The following is a 14,316-nucleotide window of genomic DNA, read 5'->3' on the forward strand; positions in this document are numbered from 1 at the left end:
CCGGGACTTATAGCCGGAGACGAGTCCGGAATTCCATTGACGCAAAGATTGCGGGGTGCCGAGTCCATGTACGGCTCCAACACCGCGGACTCGGTGGCCTCAGATGGCACGATCTACTTCGGTTCTAAGGACGTTGCAGCAACAAGGGCCATCTCCTGGGTGTGATCCGATGACAGATTTAAGTCATGTTCATCGGGGTGAGGGGGAGCAATCGCTGCAGTCTCAAATCGATTGAAGATCAAGTCTCCACGGGTATCTGCGATGTAGTTCAAGCTTCCAAATATGACGTGGTGGCCAGGGACGTAGCTATCGATCTACTCCAGATGGCCAAGCAAGTTAGGCCGCAGTACGAAGCCGCCGAACACGAAAATCTGTCTAGGGAGGAAGGTTTCTCCTTTGACAGCGTCACTATAGACGATTGAAGGGGCCATCAAACCCTTTGTTGATGGCACAGTGGAACTCTCAATGAAAGCACCAATGTCGGTGTCAAAACCGGTGGATCTCGGGTAGGGGGTCCCGAACTGTGCGTATAGGATCGATGGTAACAGGAGACAGGGGACACAATGTTTACCCAGGTTCGGGCCCTCTCTATGGAGGTAATACCCTATGACCTGCTTGATTGATATTGATGAATATGGGTGTTACAAGAGTTGATCTACCACGAGATCGTAATGGCTAAACCCTAGAAGTCTAGCCTATATGACTATGGTAATGAATGTATCCTTTCCGGACTAACCCCTCCGGTTTATATAGACAGTGAGGGGATCTAGGGTTTACATAGAGTCGGTTACATAAGAAGGAATCTTCATAGTCGGTTACCAAGCTTGCCTTCCACGCCAAGGAGAGTCCAATCCGGACACAGATATAGTCTTCGGCCTTCATGTCCTCACAGCCCATCAGTCCGGCCCAATAGATAACAGGCCGGACACCCGAGGACCCCTTAGTCCAGGACTCCCTCACACGTCCTGACGTATCAAACAAATTATAATGAAAACAGGTTTTACCAATCCTCGTTCGGTCTTGGTTTGTTTCATAATCTGCATTCCTCGTTTGTGCTAAGATTGCCACATATACATTCTGGTACAGCTTCAATACCAGGGGCTTTATCCGGCCATACATATTTTCAAAAAAAAAGTTCGAATACTTTTAGAAGTACACTTCGGCGTCCCAAACATTGCATTATATGCATCGGCTCCGAATCATGTCTTTGGTCAATAGTTGGGTTGCTTGGCTCCTGTGGTTGCTACCCTACGTGCCGCTTGTTCGGCTAAGGTGGTAAAGGGAGAAATACTGCGATTGTGCTTTTGGCTCGTACGGTCAAGCACCTTAGTAGAGAAAGCCGAAAACTGACTGTCATGATACGGCAAGAGCTGGTCAGCAATTCAGCGACTCACTATAAATCTCTTGCTATTTCTTCGGTACTATATGAAGGACTGGCCTTCATCCAGTCATGCGCCTAAGGCATCAAAGTTCGGATAGCCACACACGCACCAGGGGCTAGTTCCTAGTCCCATTGTCAAACTCCTATGGCTAAGTGAGAACAATAAATCCGCATAGTCTGATTGCCTAGTTCGCTGCGCAGACACCTCCTTTACGGACCAAGAGGTTGGGTTAAGTGTGGTCGTGCACTATACCGAACATCCCCGTAGCATCTACGTGGGGGCTGAAGTCGACGACTGGAAAAATCTCAGGCATAACAACGGTCGCACAGGAGGAAACTAATTTCAGATAAAGACATAAATATATTACAAAGCCTTGGTTCATAAAACAACACCTGGATAGCTCATACATTCATACAAACATGATATCCTTCGAGCATTGGCCCTCTACTATCCGGGCACCCTCCAGGACATCGTCAAAATACCGCTCTGGCTTGCGGTGGTCCTTGCCTTTGGGTGGGCCCTTGGTCGCCATGGCGGTGGCCTTCATCTTCGACCATTGCATCTTGACACGGGCAAAGGACATCCATGCACCCTTGATGCAGGCCGGGCACTTGACGGCTTCAATTCAGGGCAGCGTGTCGGCAAGTCGCTTCACCAGGCCGAAATAACTACTAGGAATGGGTTCGGTTGGCCAGAGCCGGACTATGACATCCTTCATGGCCAAACCAGACATTCTATGCAGCTCCACCAGCTGCATCATCTGGTTGTTCAGCAGCACCGGACGCTCTGGCGCCAGGTACTGTGACCAGAAGAGCTTCTCTGTGGTGTTCCCCTCCTGGGCCCGAAAGAATTGTGCGGCGACGGCCGCACTCCTCAGAAGATCCGCAAAGGAGTCTGGAGAACTCCATAGTTGAGTAAGCAAGGCATATTTCTGACTGCCGAATTTACTCTGCAAAAGAAAGGTCTTACCAGCCGCTATCTATTCTGCCTGCTTGATCTCCTCGCGAGCCGCCCGGGACTCGGTCCACACCTCCTTGGCCCCCTGGAGAGCCTTGGCGAGATCGGCCGCTTGGGCCTTATTCTTCTCATCCAAGGCCTCGCACTTGCTGGCAGCATCCTTGACCTCTTGCTCCACTTCAGTCACCCGCTCCTCATATTGGCGGCAGGCAACCTACTCGGCCTTTAAATCCGCGGCCGCTTTGTTAATGGTCGCTTGGCTCACCCATGCCTGCTCCTTGGCTTGGGCAAGGGCGCTCTTCAGAGTCTCGACCTCGGCCACACTACCTGCAATAACGATCAGGTCAACACAGGAGCTTAGACTCCACATTGGCATATTACTTCAGGTGTGTAAACAATTTTTCAAAACATACCTTGCGCCTCATCGAACCACTTGTTAATGCAGACGATATCATCATCGGCCAGCCGCAGCTTCCGCATGAGTTTGGAAACTTCAGCGGCCTGGGCGGTCGCCGCCAATAGGGAAGCCTGTTTACCAATAGACTAGTATGTTACCTCCTACGATTATTATTCGATCCTCTATTCGGTCGTTTCTTAAAAAACCGAACAGAGACTCAGGAGCTACTATCTATACACAGGCATATTTTTATATGAAAAGCGCCTAAGAAAATTACATCGCATACCTCGAAGCCTATTAGCAGGCTGGTGAAGGCTTCGTTCAGCCCGCTCTTGGTGGACTGAACCTTCTCAACGACCACACCCATCAGGGTGTGATGCTCCTCCACGATGGAAGCATGTTGCAGTGCCTCCATCAGAGTGTTCGGAACCTCCGAATTAGTGGAGGTCGCGGCCGGAGTTGGCGCTCACCCCTCCTTTGAAGGGGGTTGCTCACTCGATTCCGGAGACACATGGGTCTCCAGAATGGTGTTCGGCTGGGGGCCGGACTGGTCAGGGCTCCCTTCGTCAGTCTCCATGGGGGTTGTGCCCCACATGTTCTCGGCAACCGAGGCATTACCCTCTGGTGCCGTCTTGGTGGCCTCCCGCACCTCTCTGTGGCCCAGAGAGGTCCTTGGGGATAACACCTCGGTGTCATCCGCGGCGTGTGGCAGGGAGGCTCGTGGAGGCATCTCGCTCTCCACCATCTCTGGCGCCAGAAAATTCCCCGAAGATGATGATAGGTAGGGGAGTTCACGGGCCGGACTGAAACACGCAATATAATATGTTATCCTACAATCATAAAAGATCGGATATATGTAAAGCATCTTGGATACTCACGATGCGGTCTGGGGCTTCACCCTGGGGCGCCGCTCGGGGATGACTTCGGCATCCGAATCTGAGCCATCCGAGAGGGATATTTTCCCTCTCTTGGACACCCCCTCCTCCGGGTCTATGGAGGCCGCCCTCTTCTTCTTCCTCCCCTTAAGGGGAGAATCGCTCTCTGCCTCCTCCTCCTCTTCGTCTTCATCTCCCTCATGGGAGGAGGGAGCTTCAGTCTCTCCGGACACAGCTTCCGAAGTACCATTACGGCGGAGGCCACCTTTGGCATCCTTTCTCTTCTTCGTGGCCTTCTTCTCCGGTGCCTGGTACGGTGCCGGGACCAGCATCCTCATTAGCACGGGAATGGTTGGGTCTTCGGGTAGCGGAGTTGGACACTTGATCCACTCTGCCTTCTTTGTCTAGCCCTAATTGAAGGATGGAAGGCTCAGTGTACATTTTGATTTACGAACTGAAGTTATGTTCGAAAACTAAATGCTTACCGGGGTGGTTGGATGCGCGCTGTCGAGGATGATGTCGTCGGTCATCTCCGGCCACGTCTTCTGGGCCTTGAAGAGAAGCTTCCAGATTTCTTCGTGCGTTGTGCTGAAGAATCAATGTAGGGTTCGCGACCCATCCGGATTGAACTCCCACATGTGGAGAGGCTGGTGCTGGCAGGGGAGGATCCGGCAGAAAAGCATCACCTGAATCACATCGATGAGACTGGTGTCCTTCTCTATCATATTTTTGATGCGCTTTTGCAGCACCATCACTTCGTCGGACGACGCCCAGTCCAGACCCTTGTTGATCCACGATGCGAGCCGCATTGGGGCTCCAGATTTAAACTCAGGAGTGGCTGCACATGTGGCGCCGTGGGGTTCGGTGATGTAGAACCACTCCTATTACCATATCCTGACTGTCTCCATGAAGGCCCCTTTGGGCTAGGTGATGTTGGGGAGCTTGCTCACCATGGCGCCGCCGCAGTCCGCGTGTTGCCTGTCAACCACCTTCGGCTTTACGTTGAAGACCTTAAGCCATAGGCCGAAGTGGGGGTGTGGAGGAGCGCCTCGCACACGACGATAAACGCCGAGATGTGGAGGAAGGAATTTGGGGCTAGATGGAAATCTAGCCCGTAATAGAACATGAGGCCGCGGGCAAAAGGGTGGAGAGGAAACCCTAGTCTGCGGACGAAGTGGGGGATAAACACCACCCTCTCGCCGGGCTCCGGAGTAGGGATGGTCTACTCTTTGGCAGGGAGCCTATGCGCGACACTCGCAGCCAGGTACCCCGCTTCCCGGAGTTCCTTGACGTCCTTCTCCATGACGAAGGAGGTCATCCACTTGCCCTGCGAACCGGATCCGGTCATGGCTGGAGTGGTTAGGCAGTGGGAAAGATCGAAGCTTGGGCGCTTGAGCTCGAGGCTGGGAAGGCAGGGGGAGGAAGAAGGCGTGACATAAAAAGAAGGGGTCTTTATCCGCTTATATAGGCAGTGAATATCAAACGCCCCCCCCCCTCAAGCCTTAAAATTCGCCTGTTCCCAAGGGGTCGTGCGAATGGCATAGTTGGATTACCCAAAACCGTATTGATCAGAATCCCGCAATAAGGGGACACGATCTCTGCTTTGACAAGACGTGTTAATAGAGGTTGCGCCTCAAAACGCGAAGCGGGAGGCTAAACGGTTCAAAATGATAAAGAGGCCAGATGTAACGTTTTGCTGAAAGAGTTGTCAGTAGACAGACTATATTAAATGTCTTGCCTTTGTTGTTGAGGGTTGTGGCTGTTATACGGAGCCGGATACAGATCTCTTATTCAGAAGACTACTTTGAAGTATTCGGAGGAGGAACCCACCTTGCAATGCCGAAGACAATATGCGTGCCGAACACATCATCATCGAAAGACTGGTTCAGGGGCTACTGAGGGAGTCCTGTATTATGGGGTCCTCGGGTGTCCGGGCTATGTGACATGGGCCAGACTGATGGGCCATGAAGATACAAGGTAGAAGGCCCTCACCCATGTCCATATGGGACTCTCCTTTGTGTGGATGGTACGATTGGCATCCGGGTGTGTACTTTCCTTTCTCTATAAAACTACCTTGTACAACCCTAGACCCCTCTGGTGTCTATATAAACCGGGGGGTTTAGTCCGTAGAGGCAATCAAAATTCATATAGGCTAGACATCTAGGGTTTAGCCATTACGATCTCGAGGTAGATCAACTCTTGTAACCCCTATACTCATCAAGATTAATCAAGCAGGAAGTAAGGTATTACCTCCATTAAGAGGGCCCGAACCTGGGTAAACATCGTGTCCCCTTTGTCTCTTGTTACCTTCGATCCTCAAACGCACAGTTCAGGACCCCCTAGCCGAGATCGGCCGGTTTTGACACCGACAGCGCCCCCTAGGCTTGTGGGCCCCTCGTGGATCTTCTAACCCTAATCTCTGCTCTATAAATACCCAGATATTCCCCTTACATCACAGGGCACACCAAAAAATACTTTCCCGCTGCCGCAAGCTTCTGTTCTCATGAGATCCCATCTTGGGGCCTTTTCTGGCACTCTGCCGGAGGGGGATTCGATCACAGAGGGCATCTACACCAACCTTGTTGCCCTTCCAATGACGTGTGAGTAGTTTACCACAGACCTACGAGTCCATAGCTAGTAGCTAGATGGCTTCTTCTCTCTCTTTGATCTTCAATACAATGTTCTCCTCGATATTCTTGGAGACTTATTCGATGTAATCTTCTTTTGCGGTGCATTTGTTGAGACCCGATGAATTGTGGATTTATGATCAGATTATCTATGAATATTATTTGAGTCTTCTCTGAACTCTTTTATGCATGATTAAGGTAGCTTTGTATTTCTCTCCTATCTACCGATTCGGTGTGGCCGACTAGATTGGTTTTTCTTGTAATGGGAGAGGTGCTTTCTGATGGGTTCAATCTTGTGGTGTAATCACCCAGTGACAGTAGGGGTAGCGAGGCACGTATTTGTATTGTTGCCATTAAGGATAAGAAGATGGGGTTTTACCATATTGATTGGATCTATCCCTCTACATCATGTCACCTTGCTTAAGGCGTTACTCCATTCTTGTTAACTTAATACACTAGATGCATGCTAGATAGCGGTTGATGTGTGGAGTAATAGTAGTAGATGCAGGCAGGAGTCGGTCTACTTGTCATGGACATGATGCCTATATTCATGATCATTGCCTTAGATATCGTCATAACTTTGCGCATTTCTATCAATTGCTCAACAGTAATTCGTTTACCCACCGTATGCTTTCTTCGAGTGAGAAACCTCTAGTGAAACCTATGGTCCCCGAGTCTATTTTCCATCATATTATTTTTCAGATCTATAAAACCAAAAAACCCCAAAATACCTTACTTCAATTTATTTATATTTACTTTATTTTTCCTTTCACTTATGTTTTATATCTATCTCTATTAGATCTCACTCTTGCAAGTGACCGTGAAGGGATTGACAACCCCTTTTTCGCATTGTGTGCAAGTGTTTGTTAGTTTGTGCAGGTGCATCTATAGGGGACTTGTTTGTACCTCCTACTGGATTGATACCTTGGTTCTTAACTGAGAGAAATACTTATCTCTACTTTGTTGCATCACCCTTTCCTCTTCAAGGGAAAAATCATCGCAAGCTCAGGAAGTAGAAGGAAGAATTTCTGGCGCCGTTGGTGGGGAGGTTCTACATCAAGCCTACCAAGTACCTATCATAAACTCTCATCTCTTGCACTTACATTATTTGACATTTGCCTCTGGTTTTCCTCTCCCTCGTTGCTAATTTTTTTCATAAAAACACAAAAATATTTGCCTTCTTTCCGTTTGCCTTTATGTCTTACTTGGTTTGTTTGCTTGTTTGTTTGCCATAATTGTGTATTTGTTCAAAATTAGAAAGCAAAAATTTTATGGTTCCTCATCCACTTGCTAATCTTTTTAAAAGATCCCACTATGATGAACCAATTGGTAGTGAGTTGAGTGCACTAGATTATCTTTATGATGTTTTGCTTGAAATTCGTGAATCCGAAAATTATGATGAAGTGTTAAAAGAAGAAATTTGTAAAGTGATTAGCCATAGCTCCTTGAAAAAAAGCATGATTGTAATGATGTTATTATAAATTCAATTAATCTCAATTGTGCTAATAATGTGCAAAAGCCCAAGCTTGGGGATGCTAATTTTGATATGTCCACTACTTATTGTAATGATCATGATTGGCGATTCTTCTTATGATCTTGAAAATTTATTTAAGCCTCATGATGAATATGATATTCATAGTACTATTTGCAATAATATTGAAAGTGGGTTTGGAAGAGTGTCTACTTTAGGTAATAATGATCCACTACTTTGGAGAATTATCAATCTTGTGACTTTTTTGATAAAAGTGGGTTTGCAGAGGTCATGACTTTATTTGATGATAATCCCACTATTTTGGAAGAGTGTCAACTTTGCATGCATGTGGATCATGTAGAGAATATGTTATTTGATTGCTATATTATTGAATTTGAATATGATCCCACATGTAATTATTATGAGAGAGGGAAATAAGGTTGTATAAATTTTCAAGTTACTAAATTACCTCTTTTCGTGTTGAGATTGCCAATGTTTTATTTTTCTTCCTTGCATATGCTAGTTTTTGCTTGTCTTGATAATTTGTTTGATTATAAAATGCCCTATGCATAGGAAGTATGTTAGAATTAAACTTGTTTTTCACATGCTACATGATGCTCTCTTCGTGTTTCAATTGTTATCTTTCATGTGAGCATCATTAAAATGATCAATGCCTAGCTAAAAGGCTTTAAAGAAAAATCACTTGTTGGGAGACAACCCAATATTTTTCTTTTATGTTTTTATGAGTATACACAATATTACTTCTATAGTAATTGTGTTTTAGTGTTTTAATTAGTGTTTGAGCCAACTAAGACCTTCGGGATGGTCTATGGTGATAGTTGATTTAATCTTGATGAAAAACAGAAACGTTTGCGCTCATTGCTGGAATTTTAGAAAATCATAGAAGCGTGATTTTGATCTGAATTTTATAAAAATGATTGATATACAAATTTCCTAAGTTTTTCTAATTTTTCAGGATTTTTGGAGTTACATAAGTATACGAAATTTCCAGATTACTACAGGCTGTTCTGTTTTTGATAGATTTTGTTCTCATTGTGTTCTTTGATTATTTTGATGAATCTGTGGGTAGTATCGGGGGGTATGAACCATGGAGAAGTTGTAACACAGTAACTATAGCACCAATATAAATTTAAAATGAGTTCACAACAGTACCTAAAGTTGTGATTTGCTTTATTATACCAACAGAGCTTATGAGTTTTCTGTTGAGTTTTGTGTTGTTAGGTTTTCAAGTTTTGGGTAAAGTTTTGATGGACCACAGAATAAGGAGTGGCAAGAGCCTATGCTTGGGGATTCCCAAGGCACCCCAAGGTAATATTAAAGGATAACCAAGCATCTAAGCTTGGAGATGCCCTGGATGGCATCCCCTCTTTTGTCTTCAATCCATCGGTAAATTGACTTGAGGCTATATATTTATTCACCACATGATATGTGTTTTGCTTGAAGCGTCTTGTATTATATGTGTCTTTGCTTTTTAGTTTGCCACAATCATCCTTGATGTACACACCTTTTGAGATGGACACACATTAATCGTGAATTTATTAGAATACTCAATCTGCTACACTTATATCTTTTGAGCTAGGTAGTTGCTCTAGTACTTCACTTATATCTTTTGGAGCACGGCGGTGGTTTTATTTTGTAGAAATTGATGAAATCTCATGCTTCACTTATATTATTTTGAGAGTCTTAAAAATAGTATGGAAGTTTGCTTAGGTCATGAATTTGGTCCTAATATGGTGGGTATCCAAGAGGGATATAATAAAAAATTCATAAAGAGCATTGAATATATGATAAGTTTGATTCCTTGCATTTGTTTTGAGATATAAAGATGGTGATATTAGAGTCATGCTAGAGAGTAATTATGGATTAGTAGAAATACTTGTTTTAAGGTTTGTGATTCCCGAAGCATGCACGTATGGTCTATCGTTATGCGATGAAGTTAGAGCATGATTTATTTTTGATTGTCTTCCTTATGAGTGGCGGTCGGGGAAGAGCGGTGGTATTTTCCTACCAATCTATCACCTAGGAGAATGCGTATTAGTACTTTGCTTCGATGGCTAATAAACTTTTGCAATAAGCATGTGAGTTCTTTATGACTAATGTTGAGTCCATGGATTATACACACTCTCACCCTTCCACCATTGCTAACCTCTCTAGTACATCGAAACTTTCACCGGCGCATTAAACCCACCATATACCCTTCCTCAAAACAGCCACCATACCTACCTATTATACCATTTCCATAGCCATTCAGAGATATATTGCCATGCAACTTCCACCATTCCGTTTATTATGACACATACCATCATTGTCATATTGCTTTGCGTGATCATATAGTTGGTATAGTATTTATGGCTTGACCACCATTCATATTTTTTATACATGTCACGCTAGATCATTGCACACCCCAGTACACCGCCGGAGGCATTCATATAGAGTCATATCTTTTTTCTAGTATCGAGTTGTAATTCTTGAGTTGTAAGTAAATAAAAGTGTGATGATCGTCATTATTAGAGCATTGTCCCAAGTGAGGAAAGAATGATGGAGGCTATGATTCGCCCACAAGCCGGGATGAGACTTTGGACAAAAAATAATAATAATATGTAAAATATAAATAAGAGGCCAAAGAGCCCAAAAGAAAAAAAGAAAAAAAAAGAAGAAAAAGAAAAAAATTTAGAGAAAACAGAGAAGGGACAATGTTACTATCCTTTTACCACACTTGTGCTTCAAAATATCACCGTGTTCTTCATGATAGAGAGTCTCCTATTTTGTATTCATATACTAGTGGGAATTTTTCATTATAGAACTTGGCTTGTATATTCCAATGTTGGGCTTCCTCAAATTTCCCTAGGTCTTTGTGAGCAAGCAAGTTGGATGCACACCCACTTAGTTTTCTTTTGAGCTTTCATACACTTATAGCTCTAGTGCATCTGTTGCATGGCAATCCATAATCACTTGCATCAATATCAATTGATGGGCATCTCCATAGCCCATTAATTTTCCTAGTTGATGTGAGACTTTCTTCCTTTTTGTCTTCTCCTCACAACCTGCACCATACTCTATTCCACATATAGTGCTATATCCATGGCTCACGCTTGAGAACATTAAAAGTATGAAACAATTGATTGGCTTGTCATCGGGGTTGTGCATGATAAATACTTTGTGTCGTGAAGATAGAGCATGACAAGATTATATGATTTTGTAGGGATAAGTTTCTTTAGCCATGATATTTTGAGAAGACAATGGTTGCTTTATTAGTATGCTTGAAGTATTAATGTTTTTATGTCAATATTAAACTTTTATTTTGAATCTTATGGATCTGAGTGGCAAAAGCAAAAATTTGAATATGCATGCCACGATAAGAAGAATTACATTATAAATATGTTAGGTACCATTCCACATCAAAAATTCTGTTTTTATCATTTACATACTCAAGGACGAGCAGGAATTAAGCTTGGGGATGCTTAATACGTCTCCAACGTATCTATAATTTTTTTTTGTTCCATGCTATTATATTATCTATCTTGGATGTTTTATATGCATTCATATGCTATTTTATATCATTTTTGGGACTAACCTATTAACCTAGTGCCCAGTGCAGTTGTTGTTTTTTCTTGTTTTTGTCTTTTACAGAAAATCAATACCAAATGAAACGAATCCTTTTAAGGATTTTTCTTGGACCAGAAGACAACCACGAAGCTTTAAGAAGATGATAGAAGACCCACGAGGGGGGCACAAGCCCTAGAGGTGTGACCCAGTGTGACGCCCCGAGACCGATGTGCCAGGTGTCGTCCAGTTATTCACTGTCGTTGCCATGTCATTTGCTTGCATGTTGCATTTCATCATGTCATCATGTGCATTGCATCATCATGTTTTTGAAACTTGCATCCATCTGGGTTCTCCCCATTCCTTCCGTTATCCATTCTGAGTCCAGACACCCTTGCACGCGCCCGCGGCATGTCCGAAATAGTATTTTATAAGTGGCTGCAAAATGTTCTCGGATTGGGTTGAAAGTTGGCGTGTGGTCATATTATAGTGTAGATAGACCGCCTGTCAAGTTTCATCGCATTCGGAGTTCGTTTGACGCCCCAACGATTAACTATAGCGACAATATAGTCGGTCAAACGTCGGACGTTTTCGGTCTCCGGAAACAGTCGCCGCGCCTCTCTTCTCTTCTCTCAGCCTGAGACCTTGTGCATAGTCCACTACCTACCGCCAGGCCTAACCTAGGCTCTCTCGTCAGTCCACGGACCTCCTCGCACGCGTGTCCGAAAGCTGTCCCGGACCCGATCCGGGCAGTCGTCACCGTTGTGTCCGGATCATCCCCAAACATCTACAAAAGGTCTCCGTTTTGTTAATTGGACTTCCTAGTCTATTTTTCTCGACTGCTCGATTTATTTAGAGAACGGATTAGCCCCTAAATGTCTCCCTCTTTCTTTCTTTATATATATATATATATACTCCCTAGTCTAAATCTAGACCAAACCCTCGACCCCGACCACGCGATCTGATCCTTCCCGCCGGCTCGCCGGAGTCGCTGCCGGCGACCACCTCGGATCAGGCGACCCCGCGCTCTCCTCGTCCTTCTTCCCTGCCATCTGCTGCCGCCCCAGGTCATCAGCGCCACTGTTCCGCCCTTGATTCCTCTCTGCTCCCTCTCCCTCATGAGCTTCCTCTCTCTCTCCTGCAGCTTTGTCCCGTCGCCGCCCTGGAAGCTCCAGCGACCCCACTCGCCGGATCTAGCGGATCCTGGCCTTCTTCGCCCGTTCCAGGCCCTCCTCCGTGCCTCCCCGTCGGCGAGCCGCCGTCGTCCGCCACCGCTCTTGCCGTCCTCCTCCCTGCTCGTGCGGAGGCACGAGGACGACGAGGAGCTGCTCGCTCCGCTCATAGGCCCCGCCGTGGGCCAGATCTAGCCAAGGCCCAGGAGCCCCTTGCCAGGCCTCTTCCACCGAACGGGCCTGGGCCCATGTGAGCAGCGCCCAGCCCATGTCCCTGTGCACTTTTGGGCCGGCCAGATTCGGCCCGGGACATATTTTTTCTGCAGATCGTTTTTTCTATTAAACCTGAGACTGCAGATTTTACAGAAAGGTCCCTAAACTTCATGCATATCATATCTCACCAACCATGCATCGGATTAAAACAAACTTAATATGAGACTTGCTTAGAATTTTGTCTAGTTTAATAATATTCAACTTTCATGCATGTTTGAAATATTTAAAATGTTGTTTGGTTAAATTTGCTCCTATGCCATGCTAAAATGCTTTAATTCATAACTTTTTAACCATAACTCGGTTTGTAACAAACTTTATATGTAAATGGGGTGGAATTTTGCCTAGTTTAACATGGTGGCATCTCTTTGCATGTTTAACAACTATAAAATATGGTTTCGGGCAGAACATTACCATAACCAAAATATGCATATGGGGATTTACCGGAATTGTTGTTCGTTGTTTCCGGCCTCATTTAAACTTGCCTAGATAGGTAGTTTTCATTTGCTTCACCCTCTTGCCATGTTTAACAACATTTAATATTGTTGGGTACATAAACAAGATCGAACTAAATAACTTGTCGTGGTGTTTCGTCAATATGCAACTCATTGCATATTGAGCTCCACTTAATTTGTAGGATTGCTTGTGCACTTTGCCATGCCATGCTTCATTAAACCGTACATGCATCATACTTTATTGTGCATCAAGCCATGATTATGTGATGTTTGTTTACTATGTTGTTTGCTTTCTTTCCGGTGTACTTCTTCTCGGTAATCCGGTAACGTCGCGTTTGTGAGGATCCGTTCGACTATGTCCGCTTGTCTTCTTCATGGACTCGTTCTTCTTCCTTGCGGAATTTCAGGCAAGATGACCATACCCTCGAAATCACTTCTATCTTTGCTTGCTAGTTGCTCGCTCTTTTGCTATGCCTATGTTGCGATACCTACCACTTGCTTTGTCATGCCTCCCATATTGCCATGTCAAACCTCTAACCCACCTTGTCCTAGCAAAACATTGTTTGGCTATGTTACCGCTTTGCTCAGCCCCTCTTATAGCGTTGTTAGTTGCAGGTGAAGATTGAAGTTTGTTCCTTGATGGAACATGGATATTTTGTTGGGATATCACAATATCTCTTATTTATATTAATGCATCTATATACTTGGTAAAGGGTGGAAGGCTCGGCCTTATGCCTAGTGTTTTGTTCCACTCTTGCCGCCCTAGTTTCCGTCATATCGGTGTTATGTTCCCGGATTTTGCGTTCCTTACACGGTTGGGTTATAATGGGAACCCCTTGACAGTTCGCTTTGAATAAAACTCCTCCAGCAAGGCCCAACCTTGGTTTTACCATTCGCCACCTAGCCTTTTTCCCTTGGGGTTAGGCGAGCCCAAGGGTCATCTTTATTTTAAACCCCCCCCGGCCAGTGATTGTCTAAGTGTTGGTCCAAACTAGAGCCCCTTGCAGCGCCACCTCGGGGAAACTCGAGGGCTGGTTTTAGTTGTAAGGATTGCTTATTCGGTGTTTCCCTGTGAACGAGATATGTGCAGCTCCTATCGGGATGTCGGCGCATCGGGCGGTCTTGCTGGACTTGTTTTACCATTGT

The sequence above is a fragment of the Triticum urartu genome, chromosome 3, assembly GCF_003073215.2.
Source record: "Triticum urartu cultivar G1812 chromosome 3, Tu2.1, whole genome shotgun sequence".
NCBI lineage: Eukaryota > Viridiplantae > Streptophyta > Magnoliopsida > Poales > Poaceae > Triticum > Triticum urartu.